Source organism: Catharus ustulatus, chromosome 3 (assembly GCF_009819885.2).
Source record: "Catharus ustulatus isolate bCatUst1 chromosome 3, bCatUst1.pri.v2, whole genome shotgun sequence".
NCBI classification, from domain to species: domain Eukaryota; kingdom Metazoa; phylum Chordata; class Aves; order Passeriformes; family Turdidae; genus Catharus; species Catharus ustulatus.
In genome coordinates this window covers 32,955,287-32,976,357 of record NC_046223.1, presented here as the reverse complement: position 1 = coordinate 32,976,357, position 21,071 = coordinate 32,955,287, and the positions used below count along the sequence as shown (strand labels likewise).

The window sequence follows — 21,071 nt, the reverse complement described above, 5'->3', positions numbered from 1 at the left end:
AGGTGCTTGGCTGAGTATGGTATTTTTCAGTCAAGTCTCCACCTGAATGAAGAAAAGGCAGGAATTCTTAACCTGACTAATGGTCTGCCACTGAATTTCAGCCATCCCTGCAGCTGAGCTCAGTAACTAGTTTTTATCTCCCAGAAAATCAGCCTGTCTGGACACCAAGCCATTAAGAGATGCTGAGTCCCACACAACCTGCACACATACTCTGTCTCAGTGTGTGCCAGCACCCCCTGTGCAACATGCCTCATTCTTATTTATATTTGCCAGGCTTGAAACTGCAACCCCTGTTGCTTGTTATGCCTCTCTCTCCTAGATTAAAGAGCCCTAAAATGTCACTCTTTCAGCGTTATCATCTGCGCTCTGCTATTATTGCCTGTCAGTAAATAAAAGGGACTTCCCAGTCATTATTTTATACTCCACAATGACAGTGCTTTTTCAGATCAATTAGTTTTCACTCCTCTTATCAACATTCAAGCCTCACCTCCCTTTCAGTGTTTCCATTGCCTGCTCAGGGACCTTTCCTGTGTCTCCTCTGACCTCTGGGAGAGAAGCTGAGCTGACTGAAAAAGGGAGCTTGGTGTGAGGACATCGGATCTGCTTACGGACCAGCCAACCTAATGTCGAACACGGGCGATGCCTTTGTGCATGTCTGAGCTTCTCACTGCACATCCTGGCAAGACAACGATTGCTGGCTTGCCTGTGAAGTTACATCCCCTTTAGCATGATCAGCTTGTACAAGACACATCAGCTTTTGTGACTGGGTACTTATCTATAAGGACTTTCATTCTCTACCTTGTTCACAATTACCTTTCAATAAGAATCTCTCAATTTCAATCTTCTTATTTTACACACTCTCCCCTTCTAGCCTGAAATAGGTAAAAACATCAGGGCAAAATCTTTCTGCAAACAACTTTCTGCAAAAACAGACTTGACTGTGGAGGCTCTTTGGATTTTCTCTCTCTCTTCCAAATCAGTATTTTTTTCATTCTGGCAAGTACCCACCCTATTCCCACCCAACACACAGAAAACAGAAGCTAATCTTAAGTGGGTCAGATCAACTTCATTGTCCATCTTGAAAAAAGTTTAAAATGTAAGCTGTCAACAACGCATATTTAAAAAGGACGTTGAAAGACTTTGAGGCCAGTTTGGACTATACAGCAGTGAAATCTCTTTTAAGGCATGGTAGGAAACTGTGTTTAGTTTTTAAATATAGCTTTTCAACCCCCTGCTATGGTTTTACAAAGTAGGAGCAGCATCACTGTTCCCCAAAATATCCTAACCACATCATGTTAGAAATCGAGCTTTACTACTTCACTTTGTTTCCTAGCTACCAACATTTTTTTTAGCTTAGTAGTAGAGATGAGCAGTGAAATTTGGCGTTCAGACTGCAATTTCATAAAAGCCTTAAAAAAACCTCATGCATATATACATATCTATCTATATATACATCTGTAACAATTACAGTTGCTACCATAGTTCTCTTTTCAGGAATGTTTCAGTTACTACTGCCTCCATCCACTCATTCCCATCCCGGGACCCCTGCCAGCCTAGTCCTGGACACCCCCCAGTTCTGCCCCTGCCTCACAGCCCCCTCCATCCCAGCCCCCCAGCTCTGCCCTACACCCTTTTCCCACCCCAGCCCCATCTGCTGTCAGAGCATTTTCTCTTCTCTCCTCTCACCCTTTCCAGCTCTACCAGTCCCTTTACATTCATCACATTAAAGAAAACATTTCATGGTCATCTCTTTTATCTCCTTCAGTGAACAGTTAATCAGAAAAAATGCTTTCATGTTGCTAAATCAGGGCCAGTGGGCAAAGCCAGGCTGACAAGAGACATTTTCCTCTGCTACTAACCTGGGCTAAATAGTATTAATTACAGAGGCTGGGCTTTGATTGCTGGAGTGTGGTGGGGCTGGCGAGAGCTCCCTCCTCCCCCTCTGCTCCCTCCCACCACAGACCCACACTGCACCTCCTTACCTGCCTGCCCTTTGCTAGCATCCCCATCTCATGACACAGCACAGCTGCAAGTGGGACCCCCAAAATTCTCACCCAGGCTGCTCAGACAGTAACTCTGGCAGAGTCAGGTTCCTGGGCTGGAGGACAGTCCAGCTGGGTGGTTGGGGTGTCCCTGTCCTTGCCTCCCCCGTGCTTGTCTGCCCAAGGCAATGTCTTTTCCAGGACAGAAACTACTTCTTTTTATGTGCTTCAAAGAACCTGAGTTCTGGGAGGCAACTCAGTAGACATCGCCCCATAGAGTGATTCTCACCCTGTGGTCTGTGGGCCACAAGTGGCCTGTGAGATGTCAAAGGGAGTGCAAAATGACTGCAGACAATTTCTTAGGACAGACATATTCATCCTCACATATGCTACAAAGGAGCAAAGACAACAGGCAGTGGGAGCAGAAGGCAAATTGAGGACAATGTGCTACAACTCAGGCCTCCATGGGGCAGTCCAAAGGTGTTTATTGCTCTTTCAAAGAAAGAAAGAAAAAAATCAGCCAGACTAGCCCCACAGACACAAGAGGCCCATCTCTGCACATCTTCAAGGACATTATGAAGGAAATGACACTGTGCCCTAATCTGTGTCGGTAATAGTATTCCCGATTTCTCCCAGGTGGAAGGTGACAACCTTCCATCGCAAAGGTGGCATTGGCAAACAACAGGTTACCAATTCTGCTGAACTGGCTTCCCACAAATTAGCAAAACAGGCCAAATCCCCAGACAAAATGAATCACAGCTGAAACATTCTGCTTTTTAAAGACAGAATGCCACTAACTTCTTTCCCCATCCCTCTCCGAGCTGAGCAGGCCTTTACGAAAGTGACCACAGGAGGAATTTTCAGGGCGGTCACTCTCTGTTTCAGAGACCTTCCCTTGGGATGGGTGGCACAGTTTGAGGCCTAAGTCAAGCTATGGTTTAAGCTGGTTAAGGTGACTGTGTCTGGTGACCCATGGTGCCAAGCCCTGATCCCATGCAGCTCATGGCCAGCATAATGGGAGCACAGCACTCCAGGAAAAAGGCACCTCCAGATTCACTACAATACTTACCTGGAGCAACCAGCCAGGACAATAATTTTAAATGCTTTTTGATTTGTCTTGAGTGTTGGTTGCTGTATATGAAGACCTGTTTCCCCAGCCAGTGTGAGCTGAAGTGTGAGACCAACTGGATGACCTTTGAAAGTTGGGAGTCTCACATTTCCATCCTGATACTGAAGATCCCATGTCCCTCCTCCTCCTCGTTCTCCTGCTCCTCCTCTTCCTCCATGCTGCATCTGGTTTGCACAGGCTCACCTGCCTCCTGAGTCAATGCTTTGGTCTACCTTGCACAAGTACAGAGGGAAGCAGAAGGAGTAGATCTGGTCCATTTTTCCCCAGTCCACACTCTGATCTTCTATGTGCTCTTCTCAAGGACACATGGATCTGGTTTTCCCAGACAGCAACAACAGGTTGGAGTCTCCACCAGGGCAAATTAGCACATGGCCTTGGAGGTCTGCCAGTGTGGTCTAGCCTCTTAGACCTTGCACCGATCCAGATGCTCAGGACAAGTTTACTCCAAGTTTTTTTGGGAACAGAGCCTTTTAGAGTACCTGGATCTCCAGGGAAAAAGATCTCAGACTTGTCAATACTTCATTACCACCTTCAAATTACAGTGTAGCACTTAAGAGAATGAAATACCCAAGTAACCCAAGCAGGTAATTGCCCTAATGCTACTCCTCTCTATATTCAAATGTAAGCTGACAGTGCTGTATTTATAGAATACAGGACAGCAGTTACTGTGCAACACCCTAGAAGAGCTGTTGAGGAGGCAGAAATAGGCATTTTGCTGTCTAGGAGGGCAGTGCAGAGCCTAGGGGATAAACACATCCTCAGGCAACATGCAATAGTGAGGGAAGCTAAGGCTGGAGTGGCCATTGCTGAGTTTAGAGTTAAGAGCCTGTTGATATGAGTGACAGCTCAGAGTCCTCATTGCAGCATAATTCAGACTACAAACAATGCAGTGGCTTTTTATATTAACTTCAGATATTTAGGGCTCTCTTCATTGCCAGAAAGATGATTTTTTTTTTTTTAACAGTGAAAATGCAGAAGATAAGAACAGCCTGGATCAAATTAAGCCTCCATCTCGCCCGAAGTTTTCTGGCAGGCTGGTTTTTGGTTGCTTCTGAGAGAAAGGCAAGAAGTTTTGCATCAGTGGGATAATGTGCTTCCAAAAGAGTTTCTTCCTCAGAAGTTGTCTCTCTTGCTTAGAAGTTGTCTTCTGCCTTGAGGCAGGGTGGTTTCTGTCCAAAGCTACTTGATTTGACTTTGTTCTTTGTTTATTTTCAGCTCTGCTGGCTGTCACTGTGAATAATGGGTCTTTGGTGTTGGAATACAATTCTCAGATGAATATTGTCTTCCATGGTAAATTCCAGGGCTGCTCAATTGCAGAATAAATCTTACCTTCATGGAGGGGGTGGCTGGTACATTTGGAGATGGGACAGCACCTCCCTGTCTGTGCACAGAAGGTCATAACTCCTCGCTGAAGTTCTGCCTGTGAGGGCCAGGCTGTCCTCCAGCTTGAGCAATGAGCTGGGCTTGCCTGAAGCTCTCCTGAGCTCCACACTTGGGAATCTGCTGCCACATGGTGGCATACACTCTCTCTTCCTGGCCCTAGGAATCCCTCCTTGGCTTCCAAGAGGTAGCACATGTGGAAAGAGCACTTCTGAGCTCTACATTGCAACTAGCTCACCAAGTTTCCAGGGACCCATTCTGGAGCTGCTAGAAGCTTTTCCAAGAGCATTTTTTCCTGTTTGAAGCAAGACAAAAGTGTGAGAAATGCTGGCAAAAAATCTGAGAGGATCACGTGCTGTGGGGTCAGCAGGTAGGATTTGTTAATTGAAAACTTTTACCTAACCTTAAATCATTAGAAGTGTTTCCACAAAGCAGACCAAGGTCTGCATCCATCTCCTTGAATTTCTGCTCTGCAGCAGATGCAAAGGCAGCACCAGGCAAGAAAAGAAACTACAAAGATCATTCCTGTTCCTGACAAAGACTGAAAAGCAGAAAGGTGGTTGTCACAGGAGCCAGTGGAGAGCATCACTTGCTCTGTCTGTGTGCAGCACTTTCTGTTTTCAACGCTGTGTTTCACTCCTTGAGGCCACAGGTTGCTTTGTCCTGGGTCAGGCAGCTGTGTGATAGAGAGGATGCATTTGCCAGACAGCTGCTCCAAACAAGGCTGACTGCTTCCTTCCGGAAGGGTGGTGGCACCTGTGGGTGGAAAATCCATGGGAAGTACCCTGGGGCCACCTTTGCTCTGGAGGCTGTGAGGCAGCACGCTCAGAGCCAGCTGTTCACACAGTGCTCACTCTGTGCACAGTGCTGGAGATGGCAGCTTTGCACAGCAGGCTTGGCTGGCTGGGAGATGCAAGGAGCCATCCAGTCAAAGAGGAAGAGGGGCAGAGCAAGGCACCCTCCCAAAGGGTCACCTCACTAGAGCCACTTAGTTTGCAAAGAGCCTTGGCGAACTGGGTCCAAACAAATAACGCCTGCAGTCTGCAACAGAAAGACTGATGCGTGGCGTTGACAGCATTCCTGCTCTCCTCCATATCAAAATGATGTTGACGTCCACCCAGTAGCAGCTCCTGGATGCAAGAAAAATATAGATTCTGTGAAAATGGTGAGTTGCCATGGGCCTTCCTCCCATCCCACCACAGCCCATGCCCAGTGATAAAAGCTGCACCTATTTCTTCTTCCAGCTTCACCCCCACTGCAGTCCTCTGGCAGTGAAAATAATGCAGGGAGCAACACAGGATGGGCACAGTGACACTGGGAGCAGTAAAGTGTGAGAAAATAGGGACAGGAGGTGGGGCCCCTAGGGAGGAAGACGGACTGTCCAAGAAGCAGAATGGAGAGGGGGAAAGGAATAAAGATGCTGTGGGCAACATATTAGGAACCTGTGCTGTGGTGGGATCCCTGTGTTGGCAGGACCCTGGTGCCCAGAGGCACTGAGTACTCAGGTCTGCAGAGCAAGGACCATCTCTCCCATGATGTCTCCATGACACAACACAGAGCCATCTTCTACCTCTGCTGTTCCTCAGCTGCCTGAGCTGGAGAGAAGGGATGGCCAAGGAAGGGGATTGTGCAAATGTTGGGACAAAATAGGCAGCAAGGCTTTTAGAAGCTCAGTCACTGTCATTCCATATGGTTTGATGTGCTATGGCTGTACATTTAGATAAGAGGGAGACTTTGAGATTATCAGTATGCAGTTGTGGAGCATGCAGGCATCCAGGAAGAGCCTTGGGACCAAGCCATGGTCAGTATGGCAGCAGTCAGGTCACCTACTGTCAGCTGTGCCTCTCTTCCTCTCCTCATGGAGATGGGCTAGCCCTCTGCCCTAGATCCTCTGTCCTCATTGCTGCTCTCTGCTCTTGCCTGCTGCATTTTGTTTTGTGGAAAAGGATTCACTGTGTGGGGCAGAGGCCACATGTGTGCCCTGGGAGACCTCAGATACCAGGGCAAGCTGCCTGGGTGATTAACAGTGGTGGAAGGTGCTGCAGAAGTGCTCGGGCTGGTTCCCCACACAGGCACTGTGTGAACGGGCAAGCACATCAAAGGGTGTCTCCCTTTCATCTGGCTGCTCCAAGCAGACGGCTCCGAAGCATCTCTTCCAAGGACAATATGGGGGAGAACTCTAATAACCTTACAGTGTGGAGCCGTGCCAGCGCTCCCAGTGGCGCTCTGGCGGCAGCTAAAGGGGCGCCTTCTCCGCTTCCACCCTAATTGCCCGTAATTGGCTCCTGCTTGCTGGCAGCAGTACGGCAAGGGCTCTCCAAGGATCACTGCACAGGAGTGACACGTTTGGAGGAGGATTGTCGGCCCCTGCCTTGCCCCACCTCCATCACACTCTCCCCCACCCACCAGAGCAATACAAGAACCTTTCCAAGTACCAGATTTTTCTGTCAGTACATATCTTTTTCCTTCCAGGCCCTGCTCTGGAGGGAGTCTTGCCAGGGAGCTGAGGCAGGAGGGCAGGGCAGGCTCTGTGTCCCGAACCCAGAATGGGGGTGTGTGGTGGCCCTGGGCTAAGGGGGATGTGAGCATTGTCCCTTACACAGCACTGCAACCAAGAGCACACGTCAGTGCAGCGAGCCCTGCTGCTCTGTGCCATGGCTTCCTTCCAGAGCTTGGAAGTTCCCCCATTGCAGAACCAGCACACCAGGGGACTCAGCCCACAAAATCCCAATTTCCCTAGAGAGAGGTGCTGCTGTCCCAGGGCAGCCAGGTGGGAATGGGGCTGCATCCCAATGTGATCTCCTGGCTACGGCCTGCACTGTTATCTTGGAGATGTGGAGAGGTGGTAGGGAGGGCTCCTTTCTGTCCCTACTCCACGTCCCAGTGCTGGGTGAGGGCACACAAAGCAGAGGGTCCCCAAAAGCCCCCTTCCCTAGGAAGGGTTCTCCAGGACAGGCTGGCCCTTGGCTCATCTGGCTCCAGTTTCCTGTTGCAGACCACCCTGCACTTTCCCCTCTCTACCTGGCATCCACACAAGCCATCCCCTTGTGTCACCTGGAGGATGGGAAGTCACAACATAAAAAGCACCATGTAGCTCTGATCAGGCACGTCCTGATCAGACTGCCTCCCTGCTCCTGCTTCCAGCCAGGACAAACCTTTGCTGCAGCAGCAAAATATAGCCAACCATCTTCCCAGTCATCATGGTTGTCCACATCCCAGTCAGGGCCAGTATCTGCAGGCAGCAGGCATCACATGAGCAACATGCTCCACGGCAAGCTGGCAGAGGCATGGAAGTGCAAACAGGACACAGATTCAGTTCAGATGGAGGGAGCTGCAATGTCTTCCCCACTGAGGTTATTTTTAAACTGTTTATCAAAGGCTCAGTGCCCTTGGCAGCAGGGTGGGCTATTTTTGGATGCCTGCTTCACCTCTCCACGGAGATATGCTGGCAAAGGCTTGCCCTTTTATTGCCTGGCACCCTCAGACCTCCCATGGTCTCTGAGGTTTGCCCCGCTATGGTCACTGCTGTTTGCTTCCTCACACGTCGAGGGACTTTTTAAGCAGGAGGTCTGAGCTCAGGCACAGCCTCATTATGAGTCCTTGTCAGCAGAGCCCCTCATCCTTTCCTGCTCTCAGTGGTGACACTGCTGCTTGGGTATGGGCAAAATACACACTTGCGCCTACTGCTCTCCTTCAGGATTGGTGGAATTTGTCCTGACCCAAGCCTGGCACCCTGGAGCTTCGCATTCAAGTTTTTTTTTTCTCTACTGTTGGCTTTCCACTTTCTGCTGCCGCGTCTCTTCACCCATCTCTAGAAGAGCAAGGTCATGTTTCCCTATTCCACGGGATTGCTGGGACAAGTAATTGGGACAGGATGACTGAAAACTCAACACTGTCCTCACAGGGCCTCTTCTCTATGGATGGGTGAAGGAATGACAAGTTTCACTGAAGTACAACACTGGCAAAGGTGGTCTGGTGAGGCAGGGCTCAAAGCAAGTGCAGGGAGGCAACAGGGGTGCGTGGAAGTGCAGTAGCTGGGTGTTGGAATCAGTGTAAGCACAGACTGGAATGGGAATGCAAAGCAAGCCATCAGGCTCTGAGGTTAATAATAGGCTGTCTGAGTCTTGACTGTGTAAAAGAAAATCAGTCCTTAAAAGAAGCTCACTGGCAGAGTGCTTGGCCCTGACAGAATTATCCACAGGAGCCCAAACAAATGACTGGCCTCATTACCAACCCGCAGCCTCAAGCATGGCTTGAGACACGCTGGGCTCACATAAAGAAATCAGCACTGTCCACACTGCCCCTGCAGTACCGGAGAAAAGGACTTGGAGAAGTTTCCCAAGAACATCAACAAATTCAGGGATTTCCTTTTGTTAGCAAAGCACAAACCTTCTGCTGAAGGAAGATTTTCTTCATTCAAATATAATCTTAGAGAGCCAAAAGGACGTGCAGGCCAGGAGATTCTCCTCCAGGAATGAGGACAGAAGAAAGCCAGTGCTGGCATGTGTGAGGTTTGTACTCATTTGTGAGACCTGTACTCAAAGAGAACGGATGTGTCTCTTCTTACAGAAAATTACTGGATGAAAAGGTGAAAACCACTTACTTGGGCTGGTTAGAAAGCTTCAAGTTATACAAGCACACATAATTGTACTCTCCAACCCTGAGAGTTAATGGGCAGACTTCTCTGAAATGAGAGACTGGCTCAAGCTTAGTAGAAAATGAGGTGGAGGCCACTGTGGTCTGTGACATCCACCACCCAGTCAGCCCTGTGGCCTCACTGGTCACCATCTCCATGGACAAGATAGTCAGAGGGGACTGGAATTGCTACCAGACCAACAGCAAAGAGCTCAAGGGAAACATCCTCAGGGTAAAGAATCAAGGGACAAATGCCAAGGGATAAACATGAGTGAAGGAAAGGAGATGCACCTCCACACTGAGGACACAGAACTATATCCAACAGCACCCACAAGTGCTGGAGTGTGTGTAAGACTGCTGTGCCAGCACAAGGCAGTGTGTCTGGGAAAACAGGCATTCTGATTTCTAAGCAAGTCAGGAATAAAATGGGCAAGGTCACTAAGCAGCTCCTTCAGACGCGCACCAGGGGAGGTGACAGCAGCATGTGGCTGGCTGTGGGGGCCAGCACTGAAAGCGTGGCCAGAGCAAACTTCACGGGGAGCACATGCTCATGGAGTGAGTCCCGCTGGTGCACTGAGGCTGCTGGCACAACATGTATTGCTGGCATGAGGTCTCACTGAGGCAAGTTGCCCCCTGACATCTGTGGGCATGTTGGATGTGAGCAGACATTCCCGTGGTGAGTGAAGGTGATGCCATGGGGTACAGTCAGAAAGACACATTCACCATGAGACGGTGCAAAGAAAAAAATCATACCCTTGACCTTTTCTCTTAGTAACAGGGGGAGACTCACTATGAACAGTAGGGTGATTGGGAAGTCTAGGGCAGGGACCATGAGAACCTGAACCTGCCTGGATGAGGGATGAGTTCACTGTTCCCAGTCAGAGAACTCAAGAGGACAGAGTTTCTGGAAAGGAAACAAATGTGGAAGGCAAAAATGAGAGAAAGAACGTAAGAGTATCAATGTGCTGTTTCTGTAAGCAGGATTCACACGTTAATGAAAGAAAAACTCATAGATCTCTCTCAAACCTTGAATCAGAGTTTGCCTTCTGCCTTGGGTCACCTACAAAAGAGAGATGGAGAAAAATGCATCAGAGGGCTTTGCACAGTACTATGGCCAAGATTCTGCCATAGTACCTTTCCCTTTCTGGGGTCATGACAATACAGGGATAGATCTCCCTGATATGACTGCAAAGAACTCAGGCTGAAAAATCTGGGGGGAAATAACATGGTGGAAGGTGGAAAAGAGACAGGGATTTGAAGGAACAGTGGGGAGAGGGACATCGTCCTGAACATCACAGGGAACACTAACAAACATGAATGCAAACAACCCCTGCACACTACTGTGTCCAGAAGGTTCCCTTTTAATCCTCTATCCATCATTTGAGTTGACAACATACAGGCCCAGCATCTGACCGTGTTTCTGTCACAGAGCTCCTCATCACCAACCACCACTGTGTTCTGTACAATGTCCTGATGGGTCAGCCACCTATCCCAAAATCTGGGCCAGGCCACCCAGCCCTGTGTGTCACAGCAAGACCCTGATGTGACACAGTGAAGGAGGGGAAGCAATGACTTAGTCCGTGTTGGCAGAGGCCCAGAGGTGCCAGCCCCACCTGGCAGCAGAAGCCCTCTGCTTTGGGCAGCAAGAGCTGGGACAAAGACACACTCGTGGGCACAGCAGCTGCTTGGAGCAGCAGGGGGACATGCTCCCTGCCTGGCACAGAGACCGTCCGCTCCTTCTTTGTGCTGTGAAACAAAGAGCAGAAGGAGGGAAGGAAGTGACTTCTCTGGAAGCGATTGTGGTGGCGGGATGAGCACCCATCTCTTTCCAAACAGACCGAGCAGTGATGCCCCGGCTCTTCTCCCATCCCCTACTGCCTCCCATTCACTGCTGGCATCGCCTCTTTCTGTGCCCTCCGCCTCTCCTTATGCAACAGGGCGAGTGGGAAAAAAAGAAGCGAAAAGAAAGGCAGAGCGAGGGAGGGAGGAAGCCGATGGGGCACTGGCTGGCAGGCAGACAAGGAGCGCGGCAGGGGCGGCTGGGAGCCCGGGACACGCGGCTGTGCCAGGGCCTTCTGGGCTGCGGGCTTATACGTGCGGTCAGCAGCGTGCGCAGGGCCGGGCCGGGCTGGGCCGGGCTGGGCTGGGTTAGGCTAGGCTGGCAGCCGCCCTGCCCTCCTCAGCCGGGGTGCAGGGAGCTCCTGCACCAGCCCCATCACTGGCGGGCAGCTGGTGGGACAGGCTGCTGGTCCCCGGCCAGCCCCAAGGACAGCATGTGCCACCGCGCACATTCCCGGCCGCTGCCGTCCAGGTGCTCCCAAGTTTCCAAGAGGGCAGGTGTGCGGTTCTATCTCACCAGCCGGCTTGCCAGTTTTGACCGAAGAGGGAGAAACTGTGACCTCCGCTGTGCCAAGGCCACACGCCTCCTCCCGCTGGCCCGTGTGCGATGCCGTGCCGGGGATCACGCTGCTGCTGCGGCTCCCTTCTGCTTATGTCAGCAGTTTCAGAGCGCTTCCCAGCCTGGCACGGCTCTCTCCCTCCGCTCAACCCCCTGCATCCTGGCCACCTCTTTGGGAGCATCCTGCCCTGCTCCCACTTCTCACCCACAAGCTCAGGAGCAAAAGGAAGTCTCACTTCTACCCCCCACTCAAAAATGCCTCCCCAAATCACCCGACATTCATATTCCACGCTCGCACACTATTTCCCCTATATTCACGGGAAGGGAAGGGAAGGGAAGGGAAGGGAAGGGAAGGGAAGGGAAGGGAAGGGAAGGGAAGGGAAGGGAAGGGAAGGGAAGGGAAGGGAAGGGAAGGGAAGGGAAGGGAAGGGAAGGGAAGGGAAGGGAAGGGAAGGGAAGGGAAGGGAAGGGAAGGGAAGGGAAGGGAAGGGAAGGGAAGGGAAGGGAAGGGAAGGGAAGGGAAGGGAAGGGAAGGGAAGGGAAGGGAAGGGAAGGGAAGGGAAGGGAAGGGAAGGGAAGGGAAGGGAAGGGAAGGGAAGGGAAGGGAAGGGAAGGGAAGGGAACTGACACAGGGGAGCATTTCAGAAGACATGGTTTCTTCGTGTGCACCTCTGTGCATTATGTCACAGGCCAGCTGGGTGTTAAGTCTTAGTCTCCTTCTTTTCCTCATCTCCTGAAAATGAATGAGGTTTCCAGATATTTTGGAGACCTTTGGTGTGCTGCACCCATGAGTCAGCAGCTGTCAGTAACAATTCCACACATGTGGGTGACACCACTGGGGTAGGAAAGTCCCTGGAATGTCACACACCGGACAACAGGCACGTAGTGCCCTGATTACTCAAACCCACCCTTGGCACGACTAAGAATATACCAACACCACATCCAAGGAGTCCCTACGTCCAGGAGAGCACGTAGCACTTCTGCTCTCCGGGGAGGTGGCAACAGTGTAGCCATGCAGGGATAGAGCCCCAGCAGCTCCCGTGGGTCAGGGCTCCGCTGCCAGCGCTGTCAGCTCTGCTTCTCTGCCATTCCCGTCTCCATCCGCACACTTTTGGGATATCCAACCCAAACAACTGCTCCTCAGAGGGGATGGGTTTCAGGTGCTGAGATCCTCTGAGAAAGACATTCATCCTGCAGCAGACAAACCCAAGGAGAAGCGGTAGCATATGGGCTTGGGGGTGGCTGGTGCCTTTTCAGGGTACTGAGATGCTCCTGGGCAGCAAGTTACCTCCCTTGCTGGGTGTCACTTGCAGACCAGCCCAGAGGGCATTGTCACAGAGTCCTGGCTCTTTGCAGGGGGAACATTAAAACATGCAGGGAGAGGCAAATGTCATGGGTAGGAAGGAACACCAGCTTCTGAGCTCACATCAGTTGTGCTTGTAAATATTTTTTCATTTCTCAGTTACTCACTGTAGAAAGCTACCATCCAGCCTCTGGCTATCAGAGAGCAAAAGCATTTAAGAGCATTAAGTGTATAAGCAGGCCTGACATGTAACAACTGCTGAGTAAAAGCAGCACTTTTCAACTTCATGTCTTCACTGTGGCTTTCTAGCCCAGCCCTGAGGCCCTGGCTCTGCCCCTGCCCCTCACCCCTGCCCCTCACCCCTGCCCTGAAGCATGCCTGACTGCCACCTAACATGTCATGTACACACCAGATTTATAATTCATATTTCTAGTCACGGCAAAGTAGGGGGTGCCAAATAATAACTCAGGTTTCTTGAAGCAGATGAGTAATTATGTGTCTAGAAAACTGGAAAAAGCTAGATTGGCAATGGGCTGCCACCACATTCCCTTCAATGGAGGTAAATGAGGCAGATCTAACCACATCCTTCATTCACTGCATCCTGCAAACTGCCTTTGCAGTGCTCAGTGAGGAAGAGTGAGCCTTTGATCCAGGTAGCCCAAGCAGAGCAGCTAAAATGGACAGACGTGCAAACCAGGTCCAAGCTCTCAGGTCCAAACCAGCTGTGGAGAGCTCTCCAAATGTGTGGGCTGTTCAGTTCTGTTCTTCTAGTGGAAAGGCAATTTTCCACTAGAAATGACTGGCCCAGGCATGGCAAGGTCCAAAAAAAGCGTGCTGGTCATCATTTTAGACCACTTGGCACAGTGCTGGGGTGACGTGTCAACCTCTCTCCAGGGAAGCAAGCAGGTCACTGGGAAGAGGAAGAAGAGGGGCCAAGAAGTAGCAGGTGGGAAGCTGGGATGAGTAGAAAGCGGGTATGAAAAATGTGGTCAGATGAAGAAAGAGGCAGAAAGAAGGGACAAAGTTAAGGGATAAACTGAAAGGACCAGAAGGGAAGAGGTTGTTCAAAGGGAATTACAGGGGTTGTTTAAACTGAGAACTATCTGGAACAGAAACTGCCTCCACAGCTGCCCAACCTCTAGGTTGGGTTTTAGCTTTTATATTTTTCAGATTCTCTGCTGCTTGATGTGTAACTCTGAAACTTTCTATTAGGTGTGAGTAAGTTTTCTTCCCAGGGTCGTTAGACAAAACAATGCCTTTCCTAGCTAGAGAATCAAGGACACCCTTTACCCAAAAAGCATAAATAATGGCTAAGGGAAGGGGGCAAGCCAGGGGGCTGAGACTTCATAACCTGTGGCTGTGCTTGGACAATTGACCCCAATATGTAGATGAACCAAAACTTATAAAAGTGTAAAAACTCCTAGCCAGGAACCATCTTGGATTCAATTTGAGTGTAGCCCCGGCCAGGCTCTTGCACTGCCCAAGGTGTATCCTTTCAATAAATACCTATTTTATCCCTTTTGCTCTGTTTAGTCTCTGTCCCAGGTCAGCCTTTCCAGGCATCACCTGGATCCCAAATGACCAACAAATTGACAGATGTGTGAATTTAAAACAGATCTTAGAAAGGAGATGAAAGGGTGGGATTTACCAGAAAACTAGTGGTGACATCCAGAACCAGAAAGGCAAATATAGAAAGAAGCTGGAAATGCAAATACAGCCAGGTGTCTGCAATCCCTAACACATGGGATAAGCAAAGGAAATGGTGAAGCTGAGCTGGCACATGGGAAAACAGCCTGGCCCTGCCATGTGCCACCAGTGCTGCTTCAGAGGAGCTTAGCACTGGAGCTCTCCATTAGGGAAATGTCACTCTGGAAATACTCTAGTTGGTGGTGAGATCATTCATTCTTCTCAGCTGGAAACCTAACCCTGTTGCCAAACTTATTTTCCAGGCCAGAAGCTGATGCTCATGGAAAACTTTGGCCCTGAGGCCCAAATAGAGATCCTGGGCTTGTTGGGGCCAGTGCTCAGCACCCCGGCAGTCTGCACAGCCATCTCAGAAGTGTCTCTGGCCACGTTGCAGCTGGGTCAGTGGCTCAGCTGGGGAAGATGAGCACAGCCAGCATGATGTGGTGGCAAATCACACTCCACACACTGTTGCCAGCTCCCAGGCAGCCACGTGCTGGCTAAATTTGGGTTGGCATGGAGTACTCATTGCATGATGTTCAAAGAGATTTTAGAGAGACAAAAGCCTGGTAGTAAGTGGCAAGGGTGTAAGAGGGCTCAAATACCTGGTTTGATATTCGGTCCCCTAGCTGCTATTGAAGGGAGTTCATTCTCTGGCAGCAGGAGGAAACATGTTTTTAGAAGCCTTTTCTGGCTCCAAGCATCACAGGAATGAGTGTGGATATGTCAGACTCTTTCAGTCATGGCTTTTGTCACGAAGTCATGGTTCTGCCAAACCACCATCCCTCATCTGAGGTTTTGGGCAACTTACACCATGCCATGCCAGGAAAGTGAGCCATTGCATTGGCAGGGCACTCCCCCCAGCCCAGCTCTGTGCTACCTGCAGTCCGTGCTGCTTCAGCTGCTTTTCCATAAGCAGCTGGCCTCAATCCAAAGAAAACAGCAGCAGCGGTGCCATGTCAGTGCAAATGCCTGTGGGAAAGTCAGGCCTGCCACAGGCAAGCAGTCCTCATGGAGCTGAGGGGGAGGCTGGGCACGCTCCAAGCCCTGTGCCTAATATTTGCCGTGACACCCAGATAATGTTTGTGTGCGGCTGGCAGGTGCTCGCCTCGCTTTGGCTGGGGCAGTATTTGAGCGTGTGGCGAAGGTGTGAATTACACCCTGCTTCAGGCATTGCAGAGCATTGAGGGGTGCAGGCATCTAGCCTGCCTCCAGCTGGGGTTGCAGGCAAACTCCTGCAAAGCCCTCATCTCCCTCCCTTGCCTTCCCTACAAAAAGCACTGGTCTGGGAGGACAGGGCAGCTCCAGGAGCCCCCAGTCACTTCGGTCCCAGGCACACCAGGGAGAACCAAGGGACAACACTCCTAAGGAGGAGCTGTATTTGGAGAGTCATACACACATCATTTGGGACACTGCAGCGAACTGAAATGCCAGGTGTCCGGATGGAAGGGTGGCTAGCATCCCTGCTCCGGCCGGCAGTGAATAACCATTAGCCGGGGCGCCTACAAAGACCGCTGCCTGCGGGCAGACGTGATTGCAGGCACAGCCTCGGCTCCCGTGCTTGTGGGAACCTGGCGGAAACCCTCCCGGTTTCCCCTGGTCCCGGCTCAGCTGCGCTGGGAGATTTGCATTGGCAGCAGGGTGGCGGGGAAGCTCGCCCGCCCCTCGCCCGCATGCTGCCAGCGTCCTGCCAGTGCCGGCAGCCTTTCGCCTCTGTGAACTTTTTGTCTCCTGTGTGAAAGGGGAGTGCTTAGCAAAGGAATCGTTTAAACAATTTAAATGCATCTTAATTAGAAGTGGGCAACGGGCACCAGGAGCTATACAAGGAGCAATACCTTTAGCTTGGAAGCACGCCTTTGCCCATGCACTCCGCTCACCTACAGACATCCCTCCCTGCCATCACAGGTCCCTGGGAAGCCCAGCTGGCTAAGTACCTCGATCCACCCTGGCAGCCTGCAGTGTCCCCACAGCTCCATGCTGCCCCCAGCCCAGTTGCATGTTAGGATATTCACGGCTGGGTCAGTGCCCCCTCCATCCCCTCTCCCAGCCTCCCACTGCTCTCCCAGCCCCAGCCCCCGGCACCCTTCCTGCCCCCTCCCTGCAACCCCTCGCTCCTGACCCTGGTGTCACCTATAGCTGCAACAGCTATTCAGCCTATATCCATTACTAAAAGAAGAATCCTCTGTACAGCAGCAGAAAAGCCCTGGCTGTACAATGTGCGCAGAGTGAAAAGGGAAGGCTGTTAACACCACTTGGAAAGGGGCCTGCATTTGACAACAAACACAGCCAAGTTTCGAGCTCCTTGCTAATTAGTCTATTAGCTGTATGAGCAGAGAAAGCCTCTCACCATCCGCTCCCCTCTCGCTCTTCAGCCCTGTCACCTCAGGAATCCCGTGCCCCATCTCCGTGGTGCGGTGCTACGTAGGCATCACACCAGCGGCTGGCCACTCGCCTGCGCCTGCACAGAAGAGCCAGCCAGAGATGGCTCCTTGCTGCCGACCTTCTCCAAGGGACAAAAGCTGCTTGGGAAATGGAGCCAAAGTCCCAGGTGCTGCTGGGATGCCAGGCTGTGGAAGAAGAGAGCGCCCTGCAGTAACCCACAGACCTGCACATCTGTGGGATGGACACCCCCAGCCCCATGGTGCTGGCAGGAGCCACTGGGAACACTGTGAAGAAGGTGTTGGGGAGAACCCATCCTCCTTCCAAGCAGCACATCTCCCAGTCATGCTCCTGTGCCTGCAGAGCCATCAGTCCAGAGAAGATGCTGTTCTCTGGGGCATATCCAAGCAGGGAGCAAGTGAAACCATAGTTACTCACCCTGGCACATGAACCCATACACCCCCAGCCTTCCAGCACCTTTCTGGCAACCCAGCCAGCCAGTCCAGCAGAGAGCTGCTCCCAGTGCATCAGCAGCAGCTGGGGTGCATGCATCCATCCATCCATCCATCCATCTGTCCGTCCATCCGTCCATCTGTCCAGGGAATGAGTTAAACAGCCTGTGCTCCACCCTCGAGGCCAGCCTGGGTTTCCAGGCATGGAAGGGAGAGGCTTACAGCTGGGGATCATTACTGGGCAGCCATAAGGAGGGTGGAGGCCTTCCTCCCACAATGATCAGAGGAGCTTTGCAACTGTATGCCCTGGAGCTAAGGGATGAGGTCCAGGGCTTGTTTACCACCTTCTGCGAAACAGGGGAGTTTTGTCCACACCAAGGAGAACATCAGCAGATCCCACCATGAAACGATGTGTTATGTTCTTCCCCAGAGCAAGGGGACCACTTGATGACCACCCAGTCTGCTTTGGTTGACTCCTCCAAATCAGAAGGCCCTGATTTGGCTGACCTGCCTTGGGTTATTTATTCATCTGACATTCTCTTGACCAGGAGGCAAGAGGGGATATTGCATTCCCTAACCTTTTATTCTTCTATTGACAAGTCATGGGAACAGATACACCTCTGCTGCCTGAAAATCTGGAGCAGCAAAACATCTGTCCTGCCCTGTGCAGGACTTGCAGGAACCAAGGAAAAAGAACAAGCAGCTTTTTTGACTTGAACACAGTGAAAAACCTCCAGACACTGAGTGCTCTCTACTCAGACTGTCCAAAAGACTTGGAGAAACTTAGCAAAACCCTAAGGGATGAACTAATAGCAGAGGAACTAAGCAGCAGCCATTTTGTCATGGGGATGGCATGTTGCCTGGACATCCACAGATGAATGGAAACCTACATGCCAAGGGATGCTGGAAGCATGGCCTTTTCCTTGGAACAATGGGGAGCTCCAGATGAAAAATGGATGACTCCTGAGCACCACAGTCAGATAGGGAGGGGAAGAAGTTGTGGTACTCCTCCAAGCTCAGCCCCTGAAACAAATTTGCCAGATACAAAAATAAGATTTTATGAGATATTTGGCTAGTGTGGCTGTTTCCCTGCTTCATGCCCTCAAGCAGCAAAGCTGTGCTGGCTGGTAGAAATCAACAGTGTAGACGCAATCTACTTGGTTTCCAATGAAAGCCAGGAATGTCTGGAAGGCCACTCATAGCTTCTGAGGGTTGAATGCATGTGTATCTCCCCATCCAGCAGAATTGAACCAACTGCTAGGGAAGTTTCATCTTGGCTAAGCAGGACATGCAGAGAAGGTACTTTCCAAGATCTAGTTGTACTATCCACTGTAACTCCCCTTCTCCCTTCCAAGAATAGGGGATTTTGTAATCTCTGCAGGATGGCCTTATCAGATACTCTTGAGCTGCAATATAACATCTTGGAGGAAGCTATTCCACTTGATTTCATCCTGCACATTACACAAGGCTGATTCAGCCAAGGAGTTTGGAGGAATTATTTATTAATGGGTCATGAGATCATTGACGTCGCTTTTCTGTGAAATCACCGGGAGGCAGAAAACAGATCATTTGCCTCAGGTCCTTGAAAACCATATAAACCTGTGGGGAATGTGTCTGCTGCAGACCTCATCTGCTCTTGACAGATGTTTATACCACAGTGGCCTCTCTCATCTCAGAGCTGTAATCCAGACAACGGTCAGCTCGACCATTGCAAATGTGCCTCCATTACACTAATGAGTGGTGGGTTGGCTTTTCTGTGTCAGCGAGTTTTAGAGTCTAGTTTTTCCATGCAGACTCCATCAGTCTCTGTGAACATGCTCACCCTCTAGCAGAGGCACCCACTGCTTGAGCCAGCTTTTACAGAGCATTTGAGTTTGAAGGAGTGGTTTGCACACTTTGGCACCAGGCTGAACCAGCACAGATTCCCCATGCAAACAATGGTAACAAGTCTGTGTGAAAAGGAAGGTAGCTCAGGTCTGCTCTGGACAGCCTTTTGCAGAAGTCTGGCATGGCTCTGAAGGACTCCTGTAGGTTCAGGTTCACACTGAATCCCGAGAGGACTCAGCAACTTCATTGTGCTCTCCTCCCAAAGGACTGCTGTGAGGTCTAGTGAAGACTGAGACCCCCTTCTCCTGATGTCTTGAAACCTCATTCAAAGACTGTTGTTTACTCTAACAGCTTATTTTCCATTAGTGATTTAACTTCAGTCACCACAAAGGGTATGCTTCCTCCACCTCATCTCTAGATCCTCACTTGTTATCTACCCAGCACTGAACGGGGGACCTATTCAAGAAGTGTTCCCATCTGATTCTTGTACACAGGAATGAGGTAATAAGCCTTTCTGGTCAACTGCAAATTTAGGAGCCTCCAGAGTGCAACTAAATCACTGCATTTCCCATGAAGAAGTGATAGCAGCCTGCTGTCCTCTGTCAGCTCAAGGGCAGAACTGTCTGAACAGCAGGTTAAGCTTCATTTAGGTGTCCTGGTGTTGTGCCAGGTATCCTGCAAGGTTATTCACTTTTTGAAACAGGGAGTATAGTGTGGTGTCTAGAAAACATGGCAATGTGGGGAGAATCGCTGCTATGCCCTTGTCACCCTGCAAAGACCAGGTGTGCCTTATGATGTAAAGGTGCATGATCTAAAACAGGGCACCTGAGACATCATCTAGCTGTATGTCTGCCAAGGACAGATACCACTATCCAAGCAGGCCGGACTAGTGTTTGTAGCATCTTGGTTTTGGAAATTTCTCAAGAAGGAGATTGTGTTGTTGGAGCATCTACTTGGAGGCCTGTCACCAGTGGTGTCTCCCAAAGTTCAATACTGGGCCCTGTATTGTTTAACTTATCCTTGCATGAATGGGCAGATGCCTCCTCAGCAAATTCACTGATGACACAAAGATGGGAGGAGCAGTTGATACCCCAGAGTGCTGTGCAGTCCTTTGGAAGGACCTGGACAGGTTGGAGAGATGGGCAGAGAGGAACTCTGTGAAATGCAACAAGGGCAAATGCAGGGTCCTGCACATGGGGAGAAATAACCCCAGGCATCAGTACAGGCTGGAGGTGACCTGCTGAGGAGCAGCTCTTCAGAGGAACTGGCAGTCGTGGTGGACAGCAAGCCATCCATGAGCCAGCAGTGTGTCTGTGGCCAAGGAGCCCAATGGAATCCTGGGGTGCATTAGGAAGGACACTGCCAGCAGGTCAAGGGAGGTGACTGCCCCTCTGCTCAGCCCTGGTGAGGTGCACTTGGAGTGCTGTGTCCAGTTCTGGAATCCTCAGGACAAGAGAGACATGGGGCTCCTGGAGTGGATTCAGTGGAGTGTAACAAAGATGTTTAAGGGGCTGGAGCATCTTTCTTACAAGGGAAGGCTGGGGGAGCTGGGCCTACTCAGTCTCAAGAAAAGACAACTGAGAGGGGACTTCATCAGTGTCTATGAGTATCTGAAGGGAGGGTGCCAAGAGGATATTTCCTGGTTCTGCTTGGTGCTGCCAAGCAATAGGACAAGAAGCAATGGGCAGAAACTGATGTCCTAAAATTCGAACAGAATATGAGGAAGAGCTTCTTTACTGTGTGGGTGATCCAGCACTGAAACAGATTTCCACAACAGAGAGGTTGTTTCTTCTTTAGACATTTTTTATGAACCTGAAGGTTGTCACGTTTCCCCTTTCCTCCTCTCATAAGCACTGTGGTCCCTTCCAACCATCATGCTGTGATTCTGTGATTGTGTGGTCTC

General features: G+C 50.7%; 1 long non-coding RNA gene across 2 annotated transcripts in view; it reads right to left on the bottom strand.

The window, feature by feature from the left end:
• Positions 1-1,672: 1,672 nt before the first annotated feature.
• The window catches only part of LOC116994461, a 35,418-nt gene continuing 16,019 nt past the window's right edge, over positions 1,673-21,071 (bottom strand). The window contains exons 3-4 of one of the 2 annotated variants that reach the window (XR_004417492.1): positions 4,895-5,621; positions 1,673-4,786 (exon numbers count right to left, since the gene is read on the bottom strand). This is a non-coding gene — a long non-coding RNA (uncharacterized LOC116994461). Of the gene's footprint in view, positions 5,622-21,071 lie in introns of both variants that reach the window. The other variant, XR_004417491.2, reaches the window with a different exon arrangement.